Here is a 7,383-nt window from a genome sequence, read left to right on the forward strand (position 1 = left end):
TTTGAGCATCACTTGAAGTTAAGTTAGATCTAAGTTAAATTACATTGGCGGGATAGGAAACACTACCCATTAACTGAGAACTTTCTACTCTTCCACTTGTGATCCAATGAGCATCCGGATGACTAACACGAAACATACTTTCCTAGCACACTGCAGTATAGTGCAGAATACTCTTGTGGTAACTAAATAGAGTTAAATGTCAGAGGAAGTATAACTGTAACCTGTTAATCTGAAGCACAAACACAAACTAGATGAAACAACTCCAGTAAAGTTTGACCTATCTACCCTACATAGTATTCTGTTCTGCAAGGTAACGCTAATTAAATTAAGCATTTACTTCTGATCACAACAGACTCCACTTGCCCATTTTACTTCCCAACAGAAAGGGTTATAGCATCAGATAAAATAATTTTAGATTATTCTTTGATAACTCTAAGACATGGTAGGTGTCACTAATATCAGCAACAAGAAACTTTTCACAGCCGAAAACTTCTAATTTCTTCCAGTCTTCCCTGAAACTCTTCCCTTCAGCAGGAACACTAAGATAATTCAGAGATCCATTTATCACACCAAATGATCTTATTCCTGGCATTCAAACTTTCTGTTGATTTGAATTGGTTTTCTTTGAGGAATACAGATGTGTCTAAAAAACAATATATCTGTTCTCTACAAGAGATAAATCAACGTGAAATCAAATACTGTTGTCGTTAAGTTGTCACATTTACTAGCATCTTCATTTCATACTTTCAGGATCTGGCCTGCATAATAATCTGAATATAATGTTGTGTCTCACATCCCATTCTAACAGAATACTAACGCATTGCATTCACAGAGCAGCACAGGGCACATATAGGTGTATACTCTGTGGTTCGTACAGTTTCCAAAGGGTACCAGTTAAAGGAGACATTCTACTGGGAAATGTCTTTGCATGCACGATATCCTACATATTTCTGTGGAAGTACCGGGGGAGCAACACTTTTTATTGCTTTTAGAGTGCTTTGTTCACTGCAGCCAGAATGGACTTAATCAGCTGAACACAGTAATTTTAGACTGGCGTTTTACTAACGCCAGTAACTAACTGGCGTAAGTAACTAAGTTACTAACTAAGTTAGTTACTAACTAAGTAACTACTAACTAAGTTAGTTACTAACTAAGTAACTAACGTATAACTGGAGGAGTTATACGATGAAGAAATCTTTCTACATCAGGAATGAAATTTCCCTATTAACCTACATATGACTGTGTAGTCAGTCTTTCATCATTGAGTTAGATGAACTTAGAAGTTTCAGGTTTTTAATAAAAGGGTGGCTTTCCTTTCAGTCCATATGGGGTTTGGAATTTTGATTCTGTTATTGGTTTTATTTGCTTGGGTGTGTGGGTTGGGGATTTCTTGGGGGAAGAAAGGGATTTAGGAGGGTACCTTGGCCTTACATAGGTCCACAGATATAATTTTGTTAACTGTGAAAAATAAACAGAAGATGATATATGGCACAGTCAAATAATACAAACCTGGTTTTGTTTTTTTCAGCAGAATATAAAAAGATTTGAGAATAACTGCAACCCTCATTAGCCTGGACCAAAATACTGCACCTCTCTCTCATTCCATGGTTCTGATCTGCTGCTAGAGCTTAGCAGGTTTGCACACTCGTTGTCATAATGAAATCAGAAACAGAGGTCAGTGCACCAGCACAGAACTAAGTGAAAAAGGGTAACAATACATCTAAGTATTTCTCTCTTACTCCTTGCTTTTTGACCAATCTATTTTAATTATGTTAACTAATTTGATTTTGTGATATATTATAACAAGTTACTGCAAGTTCATATTATAGAATCAAGAGTTAAACACTATTCCCGATAACTAGAGAGCAATTGATAAGTTCAGGACAGGACAAAAAAATTACAGTATTTGTTACATCAACAAATCATCTTCGCTAACGGTACTATCAAACTGCTGACCAGTGAATGCTGGGTAGGTTTTTCTGATTATCTCTATTGGAAACCATGATTTCTGAAGAGATCATTACCTGCAGGTAACAAGTCAAACATATTCACAATTCATGCTACATTTTTAGCCTAAGAGTAGCGTCATGCCCTAATAACCTCCACTTAAATTGCTTCAAAAAGGCTATATCGGCTCGATAAGAAAATATTCTGACCATTAAGCAGAAGGAAAACCCAGTAATATTAGCATTTTACAGAAACGAAGCAAGGCATATTCCATTTCCCCTTTAAGCATCAGGAAGCACCTTAAGATCTCACAAACAAGTCTGTTATTCAAGATTATTTTTGAAACTGTGTAAAGCACAATCATTTTGCAGCCTCTCTCCAGAGATCACCATTTACTTTTGTAATGGGATGTAAGTATTCTAGTTTTATAATCAGGGGTAAGATTGACTTCTGCTTTCTAAGCCGCTGCAGTTCAACTGATGAAACATATCAACAAAATCAGCATACATCAGGAGGTCTTGTACCTCAACTAAGTTCCCCTTGCCAGATTCTCCTTCATTCACCATTGAAAGTTACGATGATAGACCAGTGAATAGTTGATAAGAGCTATACAAAGGACAACAGCAAGAAAAAGCCTTGGACTTTCACCCTTTACTAAATTCATTACAATTCTCTGAAATGGATTAAAATAGTACAGAAAGCACCTTTGATCTGCTTTCAGTCACAGAAATGACCTTTGAAATTTATTGTGTTGACAATAATCTTCATGCAGATGGGTGTGATCTTTAGCTAAATTAGTTTGACCTATTGCAAATAAAGAAAAATTATTTGCATTTAATGTTTCTTCCTGGAAATTAAGGGCAAAATGAAATCATAGAACAGCATACCTAGAAAATACTTAAACACTTTCTCTTATTCTACTGCAGGAATACACAAAATTCACTAGAGGAAAAGTGGGAGTTTAAATACATCTATCCTATACATAACAGCAAACAGGATACAAGTTGGCTACTTTAAAGCTAGAGTTTTCCTAAAGATTTCAAGTTTTCAGAAAGAGAAGAAATACTTTCTTATATAAACACTGCAAGGTAGGTAGCCAAGGTAAGTGACACAAGAATCAAGCCAATGAAAATACCATTGTATTTGCCTTGCAGATCACATCAACCCACAGAAACCTTGGTTGCAAGGAAAGATAGAAGTTATTTCTGTCCTTTTCTTTTTTTTGCTCATGCAAAATTCCAAACTTATCTGCATTTAAAATTAAAATATTGTATTAATACACAGCAAAGCCTTTTATCAGCCAATATAACAAGAAGGGATCCACCCAAGGGTACTGAAGGAGCTGGCAGATGTGCTGGCTAAACCCTTTTCCATCATCTTCCAACTGTCCTGGAAGACTGGGGAAGTCCCACTGGACTGGAGGCTGGATGATGTTGTGCCCATCTACAAGAAGGGTCGCAGGGAGGACCCAGGAAACTACAGGCCTGTCAGTCTGACCTCAGTGCCAGGGAAAGTCATGGAAAAGGTGACCTTTAGTGCTCTCATGAAGCACATGCAAGAGAACCAGGTGATCAGGTCCAGTCAACACAGGTTCACAAAAGGCAGGTCTTGCCAAACTAACCTGATCGCCTTCCATGACAAAGTGACTCGGCTGCTGGATGAGGGAAAGGCTGTGGATGTAGTCTTCCTGGACTTCAGTAAAGCCTTTGACACAGTTTCTCACAGCATTCTGCTTCGGAAACTGTCAGCCTCTGGCCTGGACAGGCGCACACTCTCCTGGGTGGAAAACTGGTTGGATGGCCGGGCCCAGATTGTGGTGGGAAATGGTGTGAAATCCAGCTGGAGGCCAGTGACAAGTGGGGTTCCCCAGGGCTCAGGGCTGGGTCCAGCCCTGTTCAATGTCTTTATCAATGACCTGGATGAAGGCATCGAGTGCACCCTTAGCAAGTTTGCGGATGACACTAAGCTGGGTGGAAGTGTCGATCTGCTGGAGGGTCGGGAGGCTCTGCAAAGGGATCTGAACAGGCTGGACCGCTGGGCAGAGTCCAATGGCATGAGGTTTAACAAGGCCAAGTGCCGGGTCCTACATTTGGGGCACAACAACCCTGTGCAGTGCTACAGACTAGGAGAAGTCTGTCTAGAAAGCTGCCTGGAGGAGAAGGACCTGGGGGTGTTGGTTGACAACCGACTGAATATGAGCCAGCAGTGTGCCCAGGTGGCCAAGAAGGCCAATGGCATCTTGGCTTGTATCAGAAATGGTGCGACCAGCAGGTCCAGGGAGGTTATTCCTCCTCTGTACTTGGCATTGGTGAGACCGCTCCTCGAATCCTGTGTTCAGTTCTGGGCCCCTCACCACAAGAAGGATGTTGGGGCTCTGGAGCGAGTCCAGAGAAGAGCAACAAAGTTGGTGAAGGGGCTGGAGAACAGGCCTTATGAGGAGCGGCTGAGAGAGCTGGGGTTGTTTAGCCTGGAGAAGAGGAGGCTGAGGGGAGACCTCATTGCTCTCTACAACTACCTGAAAGGACGTTGTAGAGAGGAGGGTGCTGGCCTCTTCTCCCAAGTGACAGGGGACAGGACAAGAGGGACTGGCCTCAAGCTCCACCAGGGGAGGTTTAGGCTGGACATTAGGAAAAAATTTTTCACAGAAAGGGTCATTGGGCACTGGAACAGGCTGCCCAGGGAGGTGGTTGATTCACCTTCCCTGGAGGTGTTTAAGGCACGGGTGGACGAGGTGCTGAGGGGCATGGTTTAGTGTTTGATAGGAATAGTTGGACTCGATGATCCAGTGGATCTCTTCCAACCTGGTGATTCTATGATTTTGTGTTACACAGCCATACAGAACCTGTATTTTATCCAAATATGTTTTATGTTACAATACTTGAGAACATTTCTAGACACAGATTGTATCCTTAATGTAGGCTCCAAATAAATGAAGACAAATGACTACCCATTAAGAAACTCTCTAGTAAAAGAACACGCAATCTACATGTAGGCTAAGCCAACATTAACAGACCAGAGCAGGTTGATTTGAAAACCACAGAAAATCATCTATTCCTTTGCCCTGCTATATTGGTCAAAATGCAGAAAGAGCTAGAAACAGAGAAAGTCAGCATGGTAGACTTTGCCAGAGTATCTGATAGAACAAAGAACTGATTGAACACAGCAATTAGGAACCTACAAAACATAAGTGCTGACAACAGGAGGAGAGAAAATGGAGGAATGATGGTCCTAACAACATCAAGAAATACCACAGAGACCTGGAGAACCACCAAAGGATCAACCTCTCCAGGTTGCAACTCGCTTGTTTTCATTTGACCTGGCTTATTTTTATTAGACAACAGTTTGGAATGCATCCTGCTGGCTTTGAAAATGAAGCCAGAGTTTGAGGCTCACAAAGAAATAACTATCTATTCAGTTGCTTAATTTTTTTGCAGCAAGGCATGCGGGTTACAGCCTCACTGTAGGGGTTTTTTTTTTTGCTGGCTTCCTGCCACTTTGTTAACAGAAAAAATAAAAAGCTCCACAGAAATAATCTGGAAGCAGGCATTTTCTCCAAGCCTGGACATAAAGACAGAAAAATTCTCTAATTTCAGCAGCATCATGAGCAAATCTGCAGTTATTAGTTTATTTTAAAAGTAATATCATTAGCTTTTGTGAAGACAATTAGCAGTTCCTTTTGTTACAGATTATCACAAACATACCTAAATGTTTCTGCAAGCAAGTATACATGTGATATAATATAGCTGGAAATATGCCTTTTTGCGAAGAAAAATTGTTCCGGATTTAATAAATGTGAAATTTAAAAGAAATCCTTTTCCAGTAAAATATTTTTGTTATAATCAAAAATCATTAATTTTACTGCACAAAAGGTTTTTATTTGCGGTTTTTATTTCCGTTGGGATTTTTTGAGCAGTAGATAGAGTATAGTCTATTTGAAACTATGTGTTGGATGGTTATTTTTTTGTTTGTTGGATTCTAGTTTTTGAGCGTTTATTTTCAGAGACAAATCCAGCTTTCTCTGAAAAGGTTGGCATGACTGCAGAGTTTGACAGTTGAACTATAATCTCTCTGATAGAAGATGGTGCCTGAGTAGGTTGTATGGGCATTTTATTTTTGCCTAATCTATTTCTATAATCAGCATACAATTTTTGTTTAATTCATACAAGGTTATATAAGACTTCATCACGAAGAAGAAAATAGTTAGCTCTAAATTTGTGTAATTGATTTTAATAGTATGACCTGCACGTTGCATTGTTTAAATGCTACATTATTGAACATCTAGGGAAAAAAACAGGCCCAAATAAATCTCTTCAAATGTTATGATGCTGTTAAGGTCTAAAAAAATAGCAACAGATAAGTTCTTTATTGCTTAACATAGTTTTATATATATATTAGTTTAAAAGTCCTCAGCTTCTCTATTCAAGTTAGATTTCAAAATTTACTTCTCCTGGGGTCAGCTGGCTCAAGAGTGTCTGGCACGTCAGCAAACGTAGGCACTAGAGGAAAAAACAAATCAACAAACCATATATGCAGGGAGTCACTACCAAAATCTGTGCTATTTCTGTGGAAAAAAGAAAGAGAAGTACATCAAAACATGTACATGAAAGTAAAACCTAGCATCAGGTCAGTCTGTGAAACTAGTATTTACTTTAACTGCAGGTGGTTTAAAATTACAGGTTTTAAAGCTATCATTTGGAAACAAAGCAAAGACTACTATCATCAAAGATTTTATAGGATTTACATTTCATAAGCAAATGAAGAATGTTTACTTTATAGCACATCAACTTATAAATGCAAAGCACTCTCCAAATCATGGGGGGACGGACACAAAAAGCACATGAAACCACATTAGGCATCTCATTCTTTTATATTTAAAGTACAACTGCAGGTGTTGAGGACTGCCTTTATTTTAGGGAGCTAAAACTTCACTACAGAACAGGAAAAGCAGTTTCCAACTGAATGATTGTAGGTTTTCAGACTGATTTTTTGATTTCTTGAGGCAAAACCCCAGACCTCAAACAACAGCAAATATATCTCATTGGGTAGTTCCGACTAAGACATTCAAAAACATGACTGAAAAGGAAAGAGACAGGAGGTTTCTAGCATTACACTTTATGGATGGAGTAACAGTTGCCCCATTTTCCTCCAAGTACGCTGAATATTTTCTGTTCAAGAATACAGAAAGGGGCAATCCTCCATAGGGACAAGTCTCTGCAGGGACAACTCTCTGCAGGGACCCATTAGGGTTAGGGTTAGGATTAGGCTTAGGTTAAGTTTAGGTTTAGAGTCAGAGTTGTCCCCATAGAGAACTGTCCCCAGCTCCAAGGAATAACAGGTTCAAACAGAAATGCAACTCTTGTCAAATTTTTAACCACCAGAAGGAACTGTAGTTCTTCACTTAAAAAGGAAAACAAAACAACTGGGTTTATTAGCTGT

This window comes from Phaenicophaeus curvirostris, chromosome 3 (assembly GCF_032191515.1).
Source record: "Phaenicophaeus curvirostris isolate KB17595 chromosome 3, BPBGC_Pcur_1.0, whole genome shotgun sequence".
NCBI classification, from domain to species: domain Eukaryota; kingdom Metazoa; phylum Chordata; class Aves; order Cuculiformes; family Cuculidae; genus Phaenicophaeus; species Phaenicophaeus curvirostris.